The following is a 23,102-nucleotide window of genomic DNA, read 5'->3' as shown; positions in this document are numbered from 1 at the left end:
AAATACAGTAGTTAAAGGAGAGAAGAGGTATGAACCTATGAAGTAATCTATGCAGAAGAATCAGAAGGAGCAAAAGCTAGAAAGCATAAAACAGCAGGGAACAGGTAGAGAACTTAAGTTTTCATGTTACAAGAGCTTGGAATATGAAGCACAGAGACAAAGCTAGAGGATCAGTCTTACCTCATGGAAGGTTGCTCGCATTAAGCTAAGGAATCTGAAATTTATTCCCTATGAAATGGAGAGTCATCATAAGATATCAGGCATGAGAGTAATATTGTGAGATTTGTATTTTGGCACAAGCATACAGGGTAAGATGAAGAGGAATACAAGTAGAGGCAGGATCAGGTAATACACTGAAAAGATATTGTCATAAACTAGGTATGACCCCATGGGCTTAAATGAACACAGTAAGGGTGGCTGTATACGGCTGTATATGGTTCATCGCATGAGGGTGCCTAACGGAGAGTGCAAATGGGAGCTAAAATTTAGTCTGCTCCAATCACCAAGTCTGTGCTTTGGCATCAGGCTTTACCCTTCTGGACAGACACTGTTCTAATTCAGTGTCTCATTGTTGAGGCTCCACGATGCCTGGGGCTTCATCTGAGAGACTAGAAGACTGGAAGACTGGTACCTGGAATTATCTGAAGCCTTGCTCTTTCATCCACACATCTGGTGTTTGATGCTGGCTGTAAGTTGACAGCCAAGCTGGGATGCTCAGACAGAATATAACTATGTAGCCTGACCATCCTCACAGCATGGTGACTGAGGTCTTGAGAGTGAGAGCAAGAGTGAAATCTACCACAAGAGAAGGGAAAGGAAGTGAAGGTGGGTATGAGAGTGAAGGGAGAGGAAGGGGAGGGGAGGGGAGGGAAGGGAAGGGAAGGGAAGGGAAGGGAAGGGAAGGGAAGGGAAGGGAAGGGAAGGGAAGGGAAGGGAAGATTTCAAGGAATTGGCTCATACAACTGTGGAGGCTGGTAAATAAAAGGCTGCAGGTTAGGCCAGAAGGCTGAAGAGTCGGTGTTGCAGTTTAAATCTAAAGGAACTCTGCTAGCAGATTTTTTTCTTGGTCAGTGGATATCAGTCTTTTCTATTAAGACCTTCAACTGATTGGATGAGGCCCACCCACATGGAGGGTAATCTGCATTACTCAAACTCTGCTGATTAAATGTTATTCTTATATTTAAAATACCTGAAAAGAAACATGTAGAACAGTGTTTGATCAAACACCTGTGTATTGTAGCCTAGCCAGCTGACACATAAAGTTAACCATCACAGTTGTCAAACACTTCAGTATGCCTAGAGAGCACAACTCCTGTGAAGAGGGAAATTTTGCAAGAGTTGAAACTACAGGGGCAAATAGGATCCACATATGTGAGGATCTTACTGGGTTGGCCAAAAAGTCTGTTTAGTTTTTTCCATAAAATAAGACACACTTTTTTCCTTTTCACCAATAACTTTATTGATTTTGGTATTTGGAGCATGTCAGCTATCTCCTGTTATTGGCTCCTACTGGGTAGAGGCAAGTGATGCTGCTAAGCATCTTCCAATGCATAAAACAGACCCACAGCAAATAATTATTTGGCCAAAATGTCAAAAGTACCAAGAAACTTTGCAAACAACTTTTTTCTTTTTTAAAATATATTTTATTGATTACACTATTACAGTTGTCCCATTTTTCCTCCCCTTTATCCCCCCCTTCTGCCCTGTACCCCACCTCATCATTCCCCCACCTTTGTTCATGTCCAAAGTCACACATATAAGTTCTTTAATTTCTCCATTTCATATACTACTCTTAACTACACCCTGTATATTTTGTACCCACCTAATATTTATGGCTCTTATTCCCTGTACCTTTCCTCCATTCTTCCTCCTCCTCCTCCCCACTGATAATACTCCATGTGATCTCTATTTCTGTGAATTTGTTCCTGTTTTAGTTGTTTGCTTAGTTTGCTATTGTTTTTTTATGTTCAGTGCTTATTGTTGTAAGTTTGTTTTCACTTTACTGTTCATATTTTTTATCATTTTCTTAGACAAGCCCCTGTAATATTTCATATAATAAGGGCTCAGTGATGATGAACTCCTTTAACTTGATGTTATCTGGGAAGTACTTTATCTGCCCTTCCATTATAAATGATATCTTTGCTGGATAGAGAAGTCTTGGATGTAGGTCCTTGCCTTTCATGACTTTGAATACTTCTTTCCAGCCCCTTCTTGCCTATAAGGTTTATTTTGACAAATCAGCTGATAGTTTTATCAGAACTCCTTTGTAAGTAACTGTCTCCTTTTCTCTTGCTGCTTTTAAGATTCTCGGCCCTGTCTGGTGTAGCTCAGTGGATTGAGCGTAGGACTGTGAACAAGAGTTTCAATTCCCAGTCAGGGCACATGCCTGGGCTGCAGGCCAGTTCCCAGCAGGGGATGCATGAAAGGCAACCATACATTGATATTTCTTTCCCTCTCTCCTTCCCTTCCCCTCTAAAAATAAATAAATAAAATCTATTTTAAAACTTTTTAAAAAGATTCTCTCATTATCTTTCATCTTGGGTAATGTAATTATGATGTGCTTTGCTGTGTGCTTCCTTGGGTCCAACTTCTTTGGGACTCTGAGCTTCTTGGACTTCCTGAAAGTCTATTTCCTTTGCCAGACTGGAGAAGTTCCCCTTCATTATGTTTTCAATTAAGTTTTCAATTTCTTGCTCTTCCTCTTCTCCTTCTGGCACCCCTATGATTCTGATGTTAGAATATTTTAAGTTATTCCAGAGATTCCCGAGCTTCTCCTCACTTTTTTGAATTCTTGTTTCTTCATTCTGTTCTGCTGAAAGTTTGTTTCTTCCTTCTGCTCCAAACCATTGATTTGAGTCCCATTTTCCTTCCCATCACTGTTTGTTCCCTATATATTTTCCTATATTTCACTATTCATAGCCTGCACTTTTCCCTCTATTTTGCATCCATACTCAACCATTTCTGAGCATCCTGGTTACCAGTGCTTTGAACTGTGCATCTGATAGATTGGCTATCTTTTCATCGCTTAGTTGTATTTTTTCTGGAGCTGTGATCTGTTCTTTCATTTCAATCATTTTTTTGTTTTTGCATGCCTGTTATGTAGTAAGGGGCAGAGCCTTAGGTATTCGCCAGGGTGGGGCAACTCACAATGCTGTATGTGGGGGAGGGGTCTGAGAGGGAACAATGCTGCTTGCTCAGCTCTCCACTGGCTTTCAGTCACTTCCCCCACTACCCAGTGCATTCTTTTCGCTCCCCAGTTGTTCCTTCGAGTTTATCCATATGTGAATGTGGGACCACTCGCTCCACTAGCCACCACCTTACCTAGTCCACCAGCCCCTGCCTTGCTGGCCCCAGCCCTGCAGCTGCAGCCTTGACATGAGTCCTTTCCACCCGTTGCCCATCTCCGCCCCTTGTACTAGTCTGGATGAATGTTTCTTCTTTAATTTCTTGGTTGTCGGACTTCCATACAGTTCAATTTTCTGACAGTTCTGGTTATTTTTTGTTTTTAAACTTGTTGTTGTCCTACTTGTGGTTGTGTGAGGAGGCAAAGTATATCTGCCTACATCTCCATCTTGGCTGGAAGTCCTGCAGACTGCTTTTGACACATTCAATCAGTCACAGCAACTTCTCCATACACTGCGCAAATCTTTTTGTGTGTGTTTCAGTTTTATTTTTACCTTTCTTGAAATAATAAAGCACAATATGTCAAAAAAGTTGTGTATTTTCTTCCATCTTCAATATTAACATGGCTTCCCAAAAAATCACCAGTTTTGATGACAGCTGTCACGATACAATCTAACAACATTTTTCTGAATGAAGTTAAAGACAGCTGAGCACTACTAGAGCCATTGTATGGAAAAAACAATGGACTTTTTGGCCAACCCAATATAAGTCAAACAAGGAACTGAGGACTTTATCCTTAGGGCAGTGAAAACCTATGGAAGAACCAGGTTTTTCATTTTAAAATAATTCTAACTGCAAGGTAGAAACTTAATTGGGAGGATAAAGCATGGAGAACTAGCAACAGGAAAACCAGAAAGGAGAAAAATACTGTGGTTTAAGCAAAAGATGATAGTAGCCTGGACTAAGAAGATGGCGGTGAAGATGGAAATAAGTTATTGTAATCTAGAGATAGTTTGGAGGTAGAAGTCCCAAGAATTGTTTTTGGATTTTATGTGTAAGGGAGGGAGAAAGAGTCTGGGATGACAGTCACTTTACTGGTTGAGGCCTTGAGTAGACAGAGATTTAATTTGCTGAGATAAAGAAAAGAATAGGGGGTGAAGTTTTGAAAAAATGGTGAAGGGTTCATTTTGTACATGTTGAATTTGACATACTATGAGATTCAGCTAGAGTAGCAATAGAACAGACAGTTATATAACCCTATCCTTTCGACAGCAGTAAAAGGTGTTTTTTACCTTACCACGACTAGTCTACCTTTTTCTTACATCAAGAGAGTACATTTGTTGCGAATTCCTCCCAATGTTTCTGTGATCTAATGATTGTCAGCCCTCCTCTGTGGATTCATTATGGATGCAAACTAGAATGAAACATTGCAGCTGTACATGCTAATAACAATAAAAACTCCCGAATCTCCTTTAGATTTTACAATAAAATAATAAAATGTGGAATTTTTGGCTCTAGATTCCAAGTCTTTCACATTGTCTCCAGAGTCCTGGCAAATTATTTGACTTAGATAAGGACAAGGGGATGCCCATAGTACCATCCTAAGTTGTTCTCCCGTGCTTTTATCCATACAGAAACCTGTGGATCATTTTTATTTACTTATTTAAATGTTTTTTCAATTTTTCAATTCCAGTTGACATTTAATATTATTAGTTTGAAGTGTACATCATAATGGTTAGACACCTATATAACTTATGAAGTATATTGGATCATTTTGAAATGTAAATAAGAATATGTTACTCCTCTGCTCAAAACCATCCATGGCTCTCCATTTCATCCTTTTTATTTTAAATATTGTATTTATTTATTTTTAGAGAGAGGGGAAGGGAAGGATAAAGAGAGGGAGGCAACCATTAGTGTATGGTTGCTTCTCACACACCCCCTACTGGGGACCTGGACTGCAACCCAGGCATGTGCCCTGACTGGGAATTGAACTGGTGACCCTTTGGTTCTCAGGCCAGCACTCGATCCACTGGGTCACACCAGCCAGAGCTCCATTTTATTCTGAGCAAAAGTCAAAGTCCTAGTTGTGACCCAGAAAAGCCTACAGGACCTATCCCCTGGCTATTTTTCTGATGTTACTTCATTCTTACCCTCACTACTTCCACTCTAGCCACAGTGGTCTTGTTGTTTCACAAACACACTGAGTATACTTTTATCTTTGTGCCTTTGTACTTGCTTTATTTCAGCATGGAATGCTCTTCTGCCAAATGTAAAAATAAACACTTCTGGTCTGTACTCCAATATCACTCCTCTAAGAGGCCTTTCCTCATCACCCTAAATAAATTTTGCATTATGGGCCAAATTTACCACCTGCCCCTGCTCCATACCACACAGATGCAGGTTCACTCACTTTTCTCTGAAAGAAGCTTTACTTGTCAGAAATAAACATTATTTTGCAAAATGTCTCCTTGGATAAGGTTGTGTAAGTAGGATGGGAATAAGTGTAATCAGTGGAAGGAGAATGCAGTCAGCCTTCTTTGGGGGCAGAAGTGGCCTGGTTCTGTATAGGTCTTATACCCATTTTAATGACTTTCTCTTTTTTCCTAACACTGAATTGCCCTCTTCCATTGAAATGGCACATCTTTAGGTCTGCCTCTTGCTCTGGGCTCCCTGTGCTGGTTATGTATCTTAAAAAGAATGGAGCCCTGACTGTTACATTAGCACAAGGCCATGTCTTACAGGTAGTCAGGGCCATGAAACTTGCAGGCTCTCTCCACTTTCCTGAAGATGTAGAGCCCTATAATCTCTTTCCTCTGCACTGCAATAATCATGGTTTAATCCATTTATGGCTCTTCTTCAGAGAAGGACATAAGCTATCCTTCAACAAGGAGGCCTAAAATCTCCCTGCAATGATGAGTAGTTGTCTTGGCTCAGAAGCCATTTGTGAGCTGTAATGACAGAGGGTACCATCTGTGATCCAGCTCTGTCATTCACCATCTCAGGAGTCTATCTTATAGTTCCAAACTGAGCCTCTAGAAGTAAATGTTCTACTCTCAGGTCCTAGAGAATATGACTCTGTTTTTTACCTGATATATATGTCCCCTGCCAACAACTCATTAAATATGCTAAGGAAATAAAAACTGGATATGGTGGGTGCTGAGGGGAGTAGGCCAATGGGACGGGATATCCTGGAACATTTCATTTATTTTAGGGTCTATTTTTGTCATGTCTTCTCTCCCACTGTGCCCCTAACCCCACTGTAGTCCTTGTACCATCAACCTAACAAAAGCGCCATCATAATTAAGGAGCTTTTAAATATTGTTTGAAGGTGTTAGGAGTTGGATTAACAACGTGGCTATTATATTCAACAGAGACTATTCAAGTTATAAATAACACTCCATCACTAGCTCTTTCCATTTTTATTTCTTAATCATGTGTGGTATCTCTGCTTACCAGAATGACAGCTTACTATCAATGAGCAAACACAGGTAAAGAAAGAAAATACCCAGAAAAGAAAATGAAACTGAGATGTTCAACATGCATCCCCCTGTGCTAGTCTGATCTTGGAAGAGAACACTTTCAGTTGGAGGTGGAAATCTAGGATAATGTATCTTTAAGAAAGAGAAATTCCAAATCCCACAGCTACTTTGTTTCTCCAAACTAGTTAGCTATCTTGTACCTCTGCTGCTTTCCCAGGGAGCTCACCATACCTAGAATGTCCTCTCTGCACTGGCCTTCCTTTCCTTGTCTCTATAACAAATATCTTTCTTTTAAGATGCAACTCAAGTGATACCTCCCCTGGAAAACCCTCCAGTGACATCAAAGTCTGCTTTTACTTTCATGCACCTGTGTCACTTGTAAACTTTTGATTTTGAAATACTTTTAGATTTACAGAAGAGTTGCAAAGATAGTACAGTTTCCATAAACCCTTCAATAGCTTCCTCTAATGTTAACATTTTACAAAGTCACAGTATTTTCATCAAAACTAAGATATTAACATCATTACAATAATAGTAGCTAAACTATAGAGCTATTTCAATTTCACCAGTTTTTCCACTAATATTCTTTTTGTATTCCAGGATCCAATCCAAGATCCCACTTACATTTACCTGTCTGTCATGTCTCCTTATTTTCCTCCTGTTAAGGACAGTTTTTCACTCTTCCTTTGTTATTTATATTCTTGATACTTCTGAAGAGTACTGGTCAGATTTTTCTTCTCAAAGTGCTATGTTTCTCCACTGTAAATTCATTATATTTCACTTTCTATACTGTATTTGTTAGATGTGAGCCACTAAGTTCAGCCCACACTTAAGAAGAAAGAAATAAAATTCTAGTTCCTGGAAGAAGAAGCATCAAAGAATTTGTGAATGTTTCTTAAAACCATCACAGCAACTAACAAATATTTGGGGGATACTTTGAAGCTATACAAATATCCCATTTCACCTTAAAGTTTCACCAATTAATTTTAGCATTCATCATTTCTGGCCTGCAGCACTTATCACTATAGTGTTCCAATAGTGACTTCACATTTCTCTCATTCCCTCCACATTTTCAATTGGAATTCTTATATAAGGGAAATTTGTTCCTTCTCCTCACTTATTTATTCAACCATTTATTTATACCCACATGGACTTATGTGTATTATTTTATACTTTGGGTTATAATCCAATACTATTTCACTTTATTTTGTTGCTCAAATTTTTGAGTGTTAGACATAGGAGCTATTTTAGTTTGGTTCTTGGGTCATTTTAATATTCCCTGTAACATTTTTTAAAGACTTTACTTATTTATCTTTAGAGGGGAAGGGAAGGAGAGAGGGAGAGAAATATCAATGTATGGTTGCCGCTCTTGTGTCCCCTCCTGGGAACTGGCCTGCAACCCAGGCATGTGCCCTGACTGTGATCCTTTGGTTCATAGGCCTGTACTCAATCCACTGAGCTACATCAGCCAGGGTTCCCTGTAACATTTTATTACACTTGCCTGGGTGTGTCCATCTTGTCCAATTAGATTTTAAGCCCTAGAATATAGAAATATCATATTTACCTTTGTGTTCCTAGAGCTAAATACAGTGTCAGACACATAGTATTTTCATGATAAAAGCTGTTGAATCAATTAAAAGAGTACATAAATGGGAGTACAAGTTTTCCTTACCCATAAAGGCAGAATCCATCATTTCAGTCCCACAAAAGTCCATACGAAGCCAAAGGAAACTTGGACCAGCATTGTTTATGAAGAGTTCATCATTTGTATTTGGGTATCATCTAACACAATTGTAGACCAATTTGTGAACAGAATTGCTGTGACCAAAAAAGGGGTGTTGTTGAATTGGTGAACAAATAGAATGTCTGATACAGTGAGAATGCTTTTAGAATTATAGACTCCCAGGTTGGAAATGTGCTTTGAGACTAGCACTTAGAAGTGATCTGTATAGCTTTCTTAAATATGGGGCCCTCACAAGTTCCTTCTGTCTTGGAAGTTGTCACTGATACCCAAGACAACCTTACTCCATCCAAGATCAAGAGAGAGGTACAAATATTAAATATTTTACTTTCACAGTTGTTTTTATTTTTATTTCTTTTTTTAAAGATTTTATTTATTTATGTATCTTTAGAGGGGAAGGAGAGAGGGAGAGAAACATCAGTGTATGGTTGCCTTTCATGCGTCCCCTGCTGGGAGTTGGCCTGCAGGGAACTGGCCTGCAACCCAGGCATGTGCCCTGACTGGGAATTGAACCGCGATCCACTGGTTCGCAGGCCTGTGCTCAATCCACTGAGCTACACCAGCCAGGGCTACTTTCACTTATTTTTAAAGAGAGAGGGGAAGGAAGGAAAAAGTAGAGGGAAGGATACATCAATGTGTTAGAGAAACATCAAGTGGTAGTCTCATACACGCCCCCAACTAGGGACCTTGCCTGCAACTCATGCATATGCCCTGACCAAGGATCAAACCAGCAACCTTTCAGTTCACAGGCCAGTGCCCAAACACTGAGCCAACCAGCCAGGGAATGAGAGAGGTATATAGGGTCCAGCACAAATATGTGCCTTTTTATTACAAAAGCTTTTATTACAAAATTGTGAGCATGTAATTCTGTAACATAACAATATCACACTCAAGCATACCATTATGACATTTCAGGTGAAATGTTCAAGTTAAAACTATAAATTATTACACCCATATTATTACCCTACCAATCACATTCAAGCAGGCTTTACTTCTGCTGGACCCTATAGATTTCTTTTTAATTTTTAAAATATTTTATTATTTATTTACTTTTAGAGAAAGGGGAAGGGAGAGAGAAATAAAGGGAAGGAAACATCACTGTGAGGTTGCCTCCCATGTGCCCCCCACCAGGGACCTGGCCCACAACCCAGTCATGTGCCCTGACTGGGAATCGCACCAGTGACCCTTTGGTTCTCAGGCTGGCACTCCATTCACTGAGCCACACCCGCTATGGCCAGACCCTGTAGATTTTAAAGTAAGGCTATTATGCTAGTCAGAATGTTTTGCTGAGCAATTTAACAATTTAAGGTAATATGTCACATATCTCAGCATTTGTGACATTTATTCTCATTATTATTTTACATTATTCTGAAAGAAGAAGCCAATAGGTGGCAGAATTTCAGAAAATCTCCAATTCTCACACATTTTTGTCTTTGGTGAGGAGCATGGACTCTTGAAGGCAAAGCTGTATGAAATCGGGCCAGGATGGTCTTGATCTCTGCCCAGGTATTAAGGAGCTAGAAAGAGCTGCACTTAGGCCAAACCACAGCTACTCTGGTCTTTCATTGTCCAGAAAAGAGAGATGACCAATGATTTGGGAGGCAGTGTGAAAGCCTTTCTACAACAGTATCACAGTATATTAAGGAGTCAGTCAAATTTGAGCTGGAATCTTCTAGAACTGTTAGTTCATAATATTGAACAAATGATTACCTCTCCAAGCCAAGCTTGTTTTTTCATCTGTAAAATGATGTGGATAATAGTGCTAACCTGATAAATGGTTATAATGACGTTATGGTTGTAAAGCTACTAGAGGAATGCTTGACTCATAGAAGAGCTTGGTTTGTTTACAGCAAAATTACTCTAAGAGACTAAGATTGTTTTTGCCAATTTATCTTACACAGATTCATAGCATAAGTTATAATTTATAATAATAATTTATAAGGGGGAACCCCTCAAAACAATTTACTTATAAAAAATTGTGTATTCATTCTTATATGTTTAAACTTCAGCCACCTTCCAAGTACTCTCTATTTGATGCAATACACTTATCGAGACATTCTTTCCACTGCTCAAAACAGTTTTTGAACTCATTGGTTTTGATGCATTTTGGTGCTTCTGCCATTTTTTTTTCACCTCTTCCACACCAGCAATAAGTTTCCCTTTGAGGACTTTTTTCATGCTGGGAAGTTAAAAAAAATTCTCTTGGGGTGAAATCAGGTAAATAGGGAGGGTGGGCACTGGGATCATGTCATTTTGGGTTAAAAAACTGTTGAACATTCATAATGGTGTGAGCAGGCGCACCCATAAATCACCCATCATGAAATGGGCAAATGCATTGAAAGTCTTCCAAAAAATTAACTGAAGCTGAACACAGCCTCTCACAACAATGCCAGTTGGCACACTGATACAGATGGGTTCCTCAAACACTCATCTAGTGGGAAAAGCTTGTACTATAAGGGACCTGCCCTCCAGAAGATAATTCCAGTTGCTTTTTTGGGGGTCCTCCTCATACAAGTCAATAGCATATGGAATAATGTCTCTTTAAAAGCCAATAAAAATAACATAATCCAAACCAATGAAAGACTAACTACACTGTGGTTCTGGGCAAAAAAAGATGAAAGAAATAAAGTCCAGATTTAGTTGAAGTGTCTCTTTCTAAAGGCTGGTTCTGGGAAGAGTCAGTTTTTCCAACTAAAATCTGGATATCAGTTGCTGGCTTCTTTCCCTTGCTAATAGACATGTAGCTAGCAGGCAATGGAAGTGGTGTTGGCAGGCAAGGTGGGATGCTCCAGAAGTTATTGGTTCAGAAACCGTTACACAGCTTGTGCCACTGCCTTTAAGGAGTAGCCTCACAAAAGCAGGAACAGATGTCCATTCCCTTCCTGTGACTGCTGCATGGTTAAAAACCACTACTGACCAAGAGGCTGCATGGCAGGAGTAATTGTCTCAAGGTCCTTAAAGAACTTTTTAGATCAGCAAAGATTAGCCTTGCCCAGTCTGAACACTCTAAGTCCTCACTGACTTTTTGTATTTAAAATTTAAATGTCCATTACATCATAGCCATTCTTCCATATGATCTTATCCATAAGTCTCCAGTGGTGCCCATCAACAGCTGAGCTACTGTTTCTCGACAGCATCCTGGCACAGCTTCCTCAATATAAACAAATTCACCCTTAGATCAAAACAACTTCCCTTAAGTCATAAACAAGTGGATCTGAAATCATAACAACCAATACACAATAGAGCTCAAGAATGACACCTGTAATGAATGTGCCCCAAAGGCTCCAAACACTGAATTCTCCAAACCCTTCTTCTTGTAGTTTCCAGTTCTTATCTAGTCTGCAGAAAATACCTGGTGCTGCTCTACTTCACCCCAAATGTGAAAACAATTAGTAAGACTTTGTTCATATAAATGCCCCCTTGTCTGCAACCTTTCCTTCTAGCCTTTCATCATTTCATAGCTCTCCTCAAAATGGCTCCAAATATGATTCAAATTGTTGCCAGGTGCAAAAGCCTCCAAATCAAACTCCTGCTTGTATTTATTGTCCTCTCTTCAGACCATACTGTGGCTCTCTTAACAATACAGTGTTCCCATAGCTTGTTCCAATAAACTGGGATGAAATCTCTTGTGTTTGTCCCTAGGTAGCCATGTTGCTTCCTGATCAAGTGTTACATGCTTTTTTTTTTTTTCAATAAAAGGAGAAATGAAGGGGGGTGGGTAGGAATTTATCTCCTCATCAGCCAGAATCCCAACAAAAAATCCCCATACATGGAAATTTATCTTCACCTGGAAACCCTGATTAGAATGCAGTGATTAGTTTGAATTGTTGCTTGACTTCTGTGTAGCATTCACCTAAACAACAGAGCTCTAGCAGGTATTTCAGATTCCTCTGCCTCCAGTCCTCCACCCAGTTAGGCTGATAGAGATGATCTTTAAGAACTTTAAAGCTTTAGGTCAGACTGTGGCTAGCACAGCACTGAACATCCTATAAGCTGATGATAAATAATACAAACATATCATAAGCACCTATAAAATGATATGTGCTGACCTCATGCAATGAAAGATTGTACTCCAGTAATCAGGACCTAAAAGGCCATTTTTAAGACACTTGGTCCCTGCCTTCAATCTCCTGCCTCTAGGACTGCGATTTGATATGTGTAGCTGAGAAAAAGTTAGTCACTGTGCATGGTATTTGTCTCCAAATATTTGAGGAAAAACCATAAAAGGAAGAGCTGAAAATTATTCAGCATGGTCAGTGGGGCAAGAAAGAGATTACATAGTTTAAATTGTGTTTTTCCAAGTGTTAGGCTTAGCTACATCATTAATGAAACAGCATGTAACAAAAGGTGAAACAGAGGGCATTCTCAAAACTCATCATTAAAATAATTTTACTACCTTGTATTTGTAGGCCAGTCAGTCAGGGATAGAAAGCTACATACCTCCATATAGGATGAGTATCCAGAATTGGGGGGACAAGGTCAGGCAGTGTCACTCTGATTGGGATAATAAGAATTGAAAACAAAATAGATGGGGTTAGCCATCTGTGGAAATCTTTTCAGAAGCAACCAACCCTAAGAAATGACTTGAAAATGTGTTGCTAATGGGATGAAAGCAAGTCCCTAAAATTTCCCTAGGAAGATGCCAATCAAAATGTCATGCATTTAGGATCTGCCATGATCTCAGAATTGTTAATTAGATTGGTAGTCAATAATAGCTGGGATCTTACTTGCTGAGTGACATTGGGAAAATTTTTTGACCTCTTTGAAAATCACTGTCTTCATCTGAAGCATGGTAAAGGCTCATAACTACCTGACAAAATTGCTGTATTATATGAAAACATTCATTAGAAAGTGCTTTGTAAGTGACTAGAGCCCTAAAATATTAAGATGATGGTGATGATAATGGCAAAAATGAAAATGGCCATGGATTGTAGAAAAAGGAGAATTTCAGTGTACATTTTTTATAACGTGATTGTGCCTAGGCCTCCCTGCCATGTTAGGATACTACTGTCCCCTGACTACCTCCTTTAACCTCAGTCACAATTAGCAGTGATTTGTCATCAAAGTTCCCATTCATCTCAGTCATTCTTTCCAGCTGGAGACAAGTATTTTCCCTTACTTTAACAAGCCCTCCCCTTTCCTACTTTTAAGCACTTCCCACTTCTTTAATGGAAGGAGGAGGGATCGTGGTTCACTCTCCCTAATATCTTTCTCTTTCCCTACCACTTCCTTTTGCTTCTCACTCCCCCAAATACATATATATATATAATAAGTCAAGGAAAAATATATATGCCTTTGATTGGGGTCTCCTCATCCATAGATGGGTCTAGCCCCAAAGCCAAAAAGTATGAACATTCCTAAATATTTTGAGGCTCGTAGTGTTACGATCCTAAGAGATCACCAAGTCTCTATCCAATGTGACGTTTTATCACATGATTCTGAATTTTTTCATGTATGTAATCTTCTACTCATGCTTCCATCCCACTAGTATTTTTGTAAGTCCCACAAGACTGTGTACTCCATTGCCTATGCATTGTCAATACACATAGTTCACTTTGATTATTTTGGATAACACTTGAGATAGGGTTCTGCAGTAGAAAGATTACCCCAAGGAATCAGGAGAACTGGGTTCAAGTTCTCAGACTACCATTAACTAGCAATATAATCTTGGATAAATCATATTATTTGTTGAATCTGAGTCTTTCATCTGTAGAATTGGTATGATCACTACTTCTCCGCTTGTCTCACAGAGCCATTGCAAGGATTTCACAGCATCCTACAGCTGTGCCTCTCATAGCATTTGTTACATTGTACTTCAATTTCCTTTTTACTTACCTGTGTTCTCAACTAGAGTAGCAGTTTCCTGTAGGTAGGATCCTCTGTATTCTCAGGACCTGGAAGAAATCCAGGCACATACTAGGTTCTCAATGATATTTGTTGGAAAAAATAAGCATATGAATAAATAAGGTAATGATTGTGAAAGTGCACTGTAAATATAAACACTTATTCCAACTTATTTCAAAATATCCTACTGAGTCAATTATTGTAAGTATCTGCATACTCATTTTACAGATGGAGAAATATACTTCAAAGAATAAGGTACAATGCTTTGTCAAAAGTGATACAATGAGTTGGTCAAGGAGAAAAGAAGAGAGCTTTCTGTCTCTTGACACCTTGTCCAGCTGATTTTCCACTGTAGCACACTGTCTCTAATTTTGCTATCAGTATTATTATTCTTATTGGTTGGAGTTTTTAGGTATCTTACCATGGGCCATGTGGGATGAGGTTGTTGTAGCGTCCAGGTTGGCCTGAGCATTTCAAAGACATTAGAATTTTTTAAATTTTATTTTAATTGTTATTCATGTACAGTTTTCTGCCTTTTACTCCCATCCCATCCCACGCCCAGCCCTCCCCACCTCTCTCCCATTTCCATCCCCCATGGTTTTGTCCATGTGTCCTTTATACTTGTTCCTGTATACCCTTCCCCCTTTCCCCTGAAATTCCCTCCCCTCTCCTCTCTGGTCACTGTCAGCCTGTTCTCTATTTCAGTGTCTCAAAGACATTAGAATTTTAAAAAGTGCAAAAAGTGATTGTGCATTAGTCCTATTTTGTATCTTTTTGAATCAGTTTGACTATAAAGTAGTCCATTAGGCCACTAAATTCAGTGCAAGAGGACACAACTTTTTAGCAGAGTAGAATTCAGTAAGAAACTGGTACCAAAAGATTGAAGTTAGAAGTATTTTCTGGAGTAACTGTTTGCAGATAATCAGACAATTCACAGAAAGCCATACTTTTCTAAAGCTCTTTAAACCACTTTTTCCTCTCAGGAAACCAAATAACTTGCCTTTGTTTTATTAAGAAACTGTTACCCTAGGATTTTTACAGCTAGAATGGACAATAAAAGACCAGCAATCACCTTTATGGAACAAGTGTAGGGCAACTTTCAGGAGCCCCGCATTTGCAATGTGGTGTCTCAGTCAATTACATTGAAATGCCAGCAGCTGTAGGGATGTTGTTACCATAGAAACACATATAAGGATAGCTTACAGAAGTGGACAACAGGACCTAAGCACCCCACACACTTCTATGTGAAGATGGTTCAGAGCATAATTATGCCGACTCATGCCATAGACAAATACCTGTTTTAATATACAGAACACAATCCCTGAAATCTTTTCTAAAGTTCCCTTTGGAGACTGTATTTATAGCAAATACACTAAGTAACCAAATGTAACTGGGCTTCAAAAAAGCCCTATCTGGGATTCAGTTCCATGTGAGAACAGATCATACTTTCTACTCTACTCTCACCCTCCTGTTCTAAGCAAGCTTCGATCTTTTCCCATTAAGATTCTTATAATAACCCATTAGGTGGTCCCCTTGCCCTATTTGTGGATCACCTACAACTCTTCCTTTACATTGTTCCCAGACTAATCTTTCTAAAATTCAAATATATTATTATGTAACTATATTATGAAAACTATGTCCAGTGGTTTCCCATAACCTCGGCCATATTTCCAAAGTATTCTGGGGTTCCATTGTCAAATACGTTTGAGAAGTGTTTCTTAAAATATTCCCACTTCTGAGCATGCATTCTGCATTCCAGTATATTGAGTGCTCTGAAAAGAATACTATAAGAAACTGATCTGATTTTGCCCTGGCTGGATTGCTCAGTGGATTGAGCACTGGACTGCGAACCAAAGGGTCACCAGTTTGATTCCGGTCCAGGGCACATGCCTGGGTTGCAGGCCAGGTCCTCAGTAGGGGGCGCACAAGAGGCAACCACACACTGATGTTTCTCTCCCTCTCATTCTCCTTCCCTTCCTTTCTCTTCTCTCTAAAGATAAATAAATAAAAATCTTTTAAAAAACTTGTTTGGCTTGTTTAAACCCAGTGCTTCAATACTTATTTGACCACAGAATCCTTTTTCATACTACCTTTATCAATATGTTCAAAGCCTGATATACCAATTTATCAGTTTCTTCCCGAAAATCATTGGATAAGATGTTAATAACTTATTCATTACTGAGACCCATGTTCTTTTTTACTTACAATTTACTGAGAGAAATTGAGTTTTTTAGCTTATTGACCTGAATTTTTATTAATTAATAAATTTCATTTTGCTGTGGCTGGTGTAGCTCAGTGGATTGAGTGTGGGCCTGCGAACCACATGATCATGGTTCAATTCCCAGTCAGGGCACATGCCTGGGTTGCAGGCCAGTTCCCAGCAGGGGACTCACGAGAGGCAACCATACATTGATATTTCTCTCCTTCCCTCCTTCCCTTCCCCTCTAAAGATAAATAAATAAAATCTTTAAAAACAATAAAATAAATTTCATTTTATAGATAAGTATACAATTCAGAACTGAATGGAAAGTGCCGGAAGTATCCAAAAACTTCTGCCTGTACACAAGCACAACCTTCCCCACTATGGATATCCTGCACCAGCATAGTACATTTATTACAATCAATGAACTTACACTGACAAGTCATTATCATCCAAAGTCCATGATTTACATTAGAGGTCACTCTTGGGTATATCTAAGTTTCAACCATGAACTGAACTTCCTCATCAATTTTGAACCTCTACTGATATTGTTCTTTTATATAAAACAGGGGTACAAATAATGCATTTTTAAGACTCAGGTTTTCAAGAGTCAGTAAGGTCCTTTATAAAGAACTACTACAGCCTGAACTTGATTATATTGGGTTGGCCAAAATTTTTAATTAGGTATTTCCATGCAATAAAATACACATTTGGGGTTTTTTTATTGTTGTTCAAGTACAATAGTCTTCATTTCCACCCAACTATATACCCCAGCCCTACCCATCCCCACCTCCCACCCTCAAACCTACCTTCTTTGGCTTTGTCCATGTGTCCTTCATACACGTTCCTTGATAAAAATATGGAATGCTTCACCAATTTGCATGTCATCCTTGCACAGGGAAGATGCTAATCTCTGGGTTGTTCCAATTTTAGTATATGTGGTACTGAAGCAAGCACAAGACACATTTTTCCTTTGCACCAATAACTTTATTGATTTGGATATTTTGAGTATGTTGACTATCTTCTGTGTGGTAGAATGTTGGTTGTTCTCAATTAATGTCTCAACTTGTTTTCTATTGACTTCAACTGGTCTACCTGACCATTGAGCATTGTTCAGTCAGAAATCTCCAGCATGAAACTTCATAAACCACTTTTTACATGTTCAGTCAGTCACAGCACCTTCTCCATACACTGCACAATTTTTTTGTTTCAATTGCATTTTTACCTTTCTTGAAATAATAAAACAATATGCCAAACATGTTGTGTATTTTCTTCCACCTTCAAAATTAAAATGGCTACAGAGAAAATCACCAATTTTAACAAGTTTTTTAAATGTATGCTGATATGACAGCTGTCACAATACAATCTAACAAAGTTTTTTTTTTAATGAAGTTAAAGACAATTAAGTGCTATTACAGCCATGTCATGGAAAAAAACAAACAAACTTTTTCAGCAACCCAATACATCAACACCTTAGGGTATTAGTAGTTTTCATTAGCAACATTTCCCACAGAACTGAAGGCTAATCCTTTCCTATCATCATGGGAAAGACACCAAGGAACAATATAGAAACAGAAGAGATGTGTGCTGAATTTCAAAGGGAATATATGGAAGTTTATCAATTGGGAAGTGGAGAAAGGGCATTTGTTATGGATTGAATTGTGTTTCTCCAAAATTCATATGTTGAAGTCCTAACCCTGTGTGACACTATTGGAGGTAAGTTCTTTAAGGATGTGATTAAGGTTAAGTAAAGCCATAAGAATGGATCTCTAACCCCACAGAACTTGTACCCTCTTCTTGTAGAAGAGGAAAGGTACCAACACTTTCTTTCTCCCACATGAGATGGTGGCTGTCTGTAAGACACTAAGAGATTCCTCAACAGAACCCAAACGTGCTGGCACACTAATTTCAAACTTCCAACCTTCAGAAGTGGGAAAATGTATTTATATTTTTTAAGTAACCCAGTCTATGATATTTTGTATGGCAGCCCAATCAGTCAAATACAGCATCCAAGCAGAAAGCATAGCCTGTACAAAGCACCATAAGAAAAGAGTTTGCAAAGAGGTTGTATTGAGTTCAGATTGTGAAAGCCCTTTACATCATGCAAATGGTTTTCAAAAACACTAGGCCTACAGGATTAAGTCCAGTGTGTGTTCTTTTCAGCAATAGTTTTGATGTTTTAGGTCAAAATTACAAGAAAAGAGAAACCAGTCAGGAAATAGGGCTGCAACCAGTGAAAGCTCCAGGAACTAATAAGAAAACTACAAGATTTATTAAGGATGATCTGATTTCCAGAGGTAGAATTTTCAGCACCTACATCATCTATGAACTGTGTAATAGCTTCTTCACTGTTCTCCCCACATCCAGTCTTGTCCTCCTCCACTTCCAACAACGCATTTTTCATCTGTTGCAGCCAGAGTCCTAGATGAATTGTCCTCAATACTGAGTGTGCATCAGACTTGCCTGGAGGGTTTGTTAAAACACAAATTCCTGGGGCCATTCCCAGAGGCTCAGAGTCAGTAGTATGGTGTCAGGCCTGAGAATGTGCATTACTAACAGTTCTCAAGTGATACTTTCACTGTTTGACTCTGCACCACTGTTTCAAGACCACTAATGTACAGATAAATTAGATCAGTCTCCTGCTACAAGTTTTTCAGTATCTCTTTAGTGATTCAGGATAAAACCGTTTATCAGGCTAACAAGGTTCTAGATTATCTGGCCCTTGCCCTTTCTACTGCCTCATATCTCATCCTTTCCTGTGTTGAACTGTTTGATGCTCCCTTTTATTGCTTTCTCTTTAATACTTCTATGACTTCATATATATTTTCCTATTTGTCTGGAACTCCCAATAGAATCCTTTCTCCACCCAACTACTTCCTAGTTATTTGTAAAACCTCAACACACCTTTAAACTACATGAGTCATCCTATCAACACCTAATCTGAATAAGACGTCCTCTATCTGTGTTGCTAAAGCATCCTGTACTAACACCCATTCTTGTACTTACCACGTAGTTCCATGTCTATTTGCATGTTTGTTTTCTCCTTTAGAACATTAGCATGCTGAAGAACAGGATTCTGTATTGTATTCCATTCATTTTTCTGTTTCCCCAGTGCCTACCACAGTGTCTCCACATAGGGTAAGTTCAATTCGAGTAGGATAAATAAGAAAATAAATGAGTGCATAGACTCTGGCTTTGGTAAAGACCACAAACAACTGCTCCAATTTGTCCCCTCAACAACCTGTGAGGTAGGTTCTATTAGAACCCCCATTGTACAGATGAGAAAACTGACTCTCAAATTTTAACTAGTCTGCCCACAGTTAAACAGCTAGTGAGAGAGGATCCTTGAGTGGAACCCACATATGTCTGACTCCAAAGCTTGTTGTCTTAACCACTATCCTATACTGTCCAAATGACTAACTACATAGAAACCAAATAACTATTGGCTACTCTACTTTCACACATGTAGGAAGAAGAGTGTCATCCTGAAAGCCATATATGAGACATCACTTTATTAATAGACCCCTGCAGGCCTGAGAAATGCTCCTTTTCATAATCCCTTACTATAGTGTTGGAAAATGTGTACTCATCCATGAAACTCCACAGCAAATCTATAGGAAAATACTTAGCTTAACATTTAGGACATTAAAATACACACACTCACAGTAAAAATTTCCCTCATACTTCCTCTGTATCAGAAGTCAAAAGTGAATGTTTGAAAAGAATTTTAGGTGATATTTTCCCAGAGGTTTGACTATTATATTAAAACAAACCCAGATTTCCAGTCAAGATGGAGGCATAGGTAGACATGTTTCACCTCCTCATGCAACCATAGAATTACAACTATATTTCAAAACAAATAATACCCAGAACCACCAAAAAAATCAAGCTGTGTGGAAGTCCAACAGCCAAAAATATAAAGAAGCTACATTCATCTAGATGGGTAGAAGAGGCAGAGTCACAGAGATGGGCAGAGAGGGAGCAGTGGTGGCAGCAGACCCACGGTCCCACATTCATGTATGGTGGATATAAATCAGGAGGAATATCTTGGGAGTGAGCAATCACAGCCTCAGGCCACATCACACAGCCCAGCATTTCAGCATCAGGAAGATAGATCCCTATAACTCTGGCAGTAACAACTAGTGAGGGTTAAGGCAGCAGAAAAAACTGCCAGATTTTTGCCATTTAAAGGACCTGCACAGGCTTAGAACAAATGCAAACCCACCCACTCTGGGTTTCACCACCACAGCAACAGCTGGAAGGGCGCCAGTTGCATATGGGAAGTGGGTGAAGTGACTGGATATGGGGCAAGTGCTGGGCAAACCTCCAGAAGCCAGGCAGTAGCACTGTCCCCTCTTCAAGCACTACCCCCACAGAGAACCACAAAGAAGTGAAGCAGGTTGCCCCACCCTGAAAATTACTTAAGGCTACCACACAATTTACCGGTGCCTTTTCTACATAGGCCATGCTACTGAGGTAGTGAATCAAAACAGCTCAACCTAACACACAGAAACAAATACAAGGGGGCTGCCAAATTGAAGAGACAAAGAAATGTGGCCCAAATTAAAGAACAGAACAAAACCCCAGAAAAAGAACTAAACAAAATGCAGATAGCCAACCCATCAGATACAGAGTTTAAAACACTAGCGATCAGAATTCTCAGAGAACACATTGAATATGGCAACAATGTAAACGAAGAAGTGAAGGTTGTATACTAAGTGAAATAATTAAAAATCCACAGGAAACTAACAGTGAAGGGAAGGAAGCCAGGATTCAAGTGAATGATTTGGAACATATGAAAGAAATAAACATTCAACCAAAATGGAAAGAAGGAAAAAAAACGAGGATAGGGGTTCCAGCTGAGATGGAAGTGTAAGTTGAAACCCTTTGCTACCATAAGGAGAATAACAACCAATCTAAAATCAATAAACAACCAAAGCACCAGAAAATCAGACTACATGGACCTCCAACAACTGAGGAATTAAAGAAAAAATCAACCAGAACAACCAGACCAGTAAGGCAGCAGACTGCATGGGCCAACTCAGAAAAACCACAGCGACACAGCAGTCTTGGGGGTGGGGCTGACTGCCTAGCTCAGTGGGCTGCATGGGAGGGCCTGAGTTAAGAGGAAAACTGAGACTCAGAACTGAGTGTGGGCTACAGCTGGGTTTACCAAGATAGGAGTCTCACGAGAGTTTGTTGAAAAGTGCACCAGAGACAAGCAGGCACGCTGCACTGTTCCATCCCTGGCCTCTCCCCCACAGGCAGCACTGCAGAGCAACAAAGAGGGCTGTGCCGCCAGGGTGAATACCTAAGACCCCAATCTCTTACAATATATCAGCTATGCCAAGACAAAGAAATATGGCCCAAATGAAAGAACACAGCAAAGCCTCAGAAAGAGAACTAAGCGAGGAGAAGATCGCCAACCTATCTAATGGAGAATGTAAAGCCCTGGTAATCAAAATGCTCACAGATCTGACTGAGCTTGGTTGAAAAATGAAAAAACAAATGAAGGATACACACAGTGAAATAAAGCAAAATATTTAGGGAACCAACAGTGACAGGAAGGAAACCAGGACTCAAATCAACAATTTGGAACAACAACAACAACCAAAAAAAAAAAACAGAAATAAACATCCATCTAGAAGAAAAGGAAGAAATAAGAATTCAAAAAAGTGAAGAGAGGCCTAGAAACCATTGGGACAACTTGAAATGTTCCAATATCTGAACTTATAGGGGTGCCAGAAGGAGAAGAACAACAGCAAGAAATTGAAAACTTATTTGAACAAATAATGAAGGAAAACTTTCACAATCTGGAGAAAGAAATAGACTTCCAGGAAGTCCAGAAAGTCCAGGAAGCCCAGAGAGTCCCAAAGAAGTTGGACCCAAAGAGGAACACACCAAGGCACATCATCATTAAGTTACCCAAGATTAAAAATAAGGAGAGAATCCTAAAAGAAGCCAGAGAAAAGGAGACAGTTACCTACAAAGGAGTTCCCATTAAACTATCTGCTGATTTCTCATAAGAAACCTTGCAGGCAAGAAAGGGCTAGAAAGAAGTATTTGAAGTCATGAAAGGCAAGGACCTACATCCAAGATTACTCTATCAAGCAAAGCTTTCATTTAAAATGAAAGGGTAGACAAAGTGCTTCCCAAATAAGGTCAAGTTAAGAGTTCATTATCACCACGCTCTTATTCTATGAAATGTTAAAGGGACTTATCTAAGAAAAAAAGAAGATAAAAAATATGAATAGTAAAATGACAAGAAACTCAGGACTATCAACAAGCCAACCTAAAAGAAAAGAAAAACAATGAAAACAAAAACTAACCAAACAATCAGAACAGGAACAGAATCAGAGAAATACACATCACATGGAGGGATTTCAGTGGGAAGGGGGAAGGTACAGGGAAGAAGAAGCATAATTAATAGGCATAAAATAGACAGGGAGAGATAAAAATGGTATAGGGAACAGAGGACTCAAAGAACTTATATTTACAACCCATGGATATGAACTAAGGAAGAGGGAATGCTAGAGGGTTGGGGGCTCAGGATGGAGGGGGTATAAAGGGGGAACAATTGAAAAAACTGTGATAGCATTATCAATAAAAAATTACCTAAAAAAAGAAAAATGAGGGGCTTAGGAACTTCTGGGACAACTTTAAATGTACCAACATCCAATCATAGGGGTGCCAGAAAGAGAAGAGGAACAGC

At 39.2% G+C, this 23,102-nt stretch overlaps 1 non-coding gene across 1 annotated transcript; it reads right to left on the bottom strand.

The window, feature by feature from the left end:
* Positions 1-17,243: 17,243 nt before the first annotated feature.
* On the bottom strand, positions 17,244-17,347 carry LOC118981711 (U6 spliceosomal RNA). Its single transcript, XR_005065401.1, has one exon. It is a non-coding gene; the product is annotated as a U6 spliceosomal RNA (small nuclear RNA).
* Positions 17,348-23,102: the final 5,755 nt, after the last annotated feature.

This window comes from Sturnira hondurensis, unplaced genomic scaffold (assembly GCF_014824575.4).
Source record: "Sturnira hondurensis isolate 20B ecotype Veracruz unplaced genomic scaffold, ASM1482457v3 Scaffold0002016, whole genome shotgun sequence".
Classification (NCBI taxonomy): Eukaryota; Metazoa; Chordata; class Mammalia; order Chiroptera; family Phyllostomidae; genus Sturnira; species Sturnira hondurensis.
Note: the sequence above shows the minus strand (reverse complement) of the source record. Positions and strands in the feature narration are given on the sequence as shown.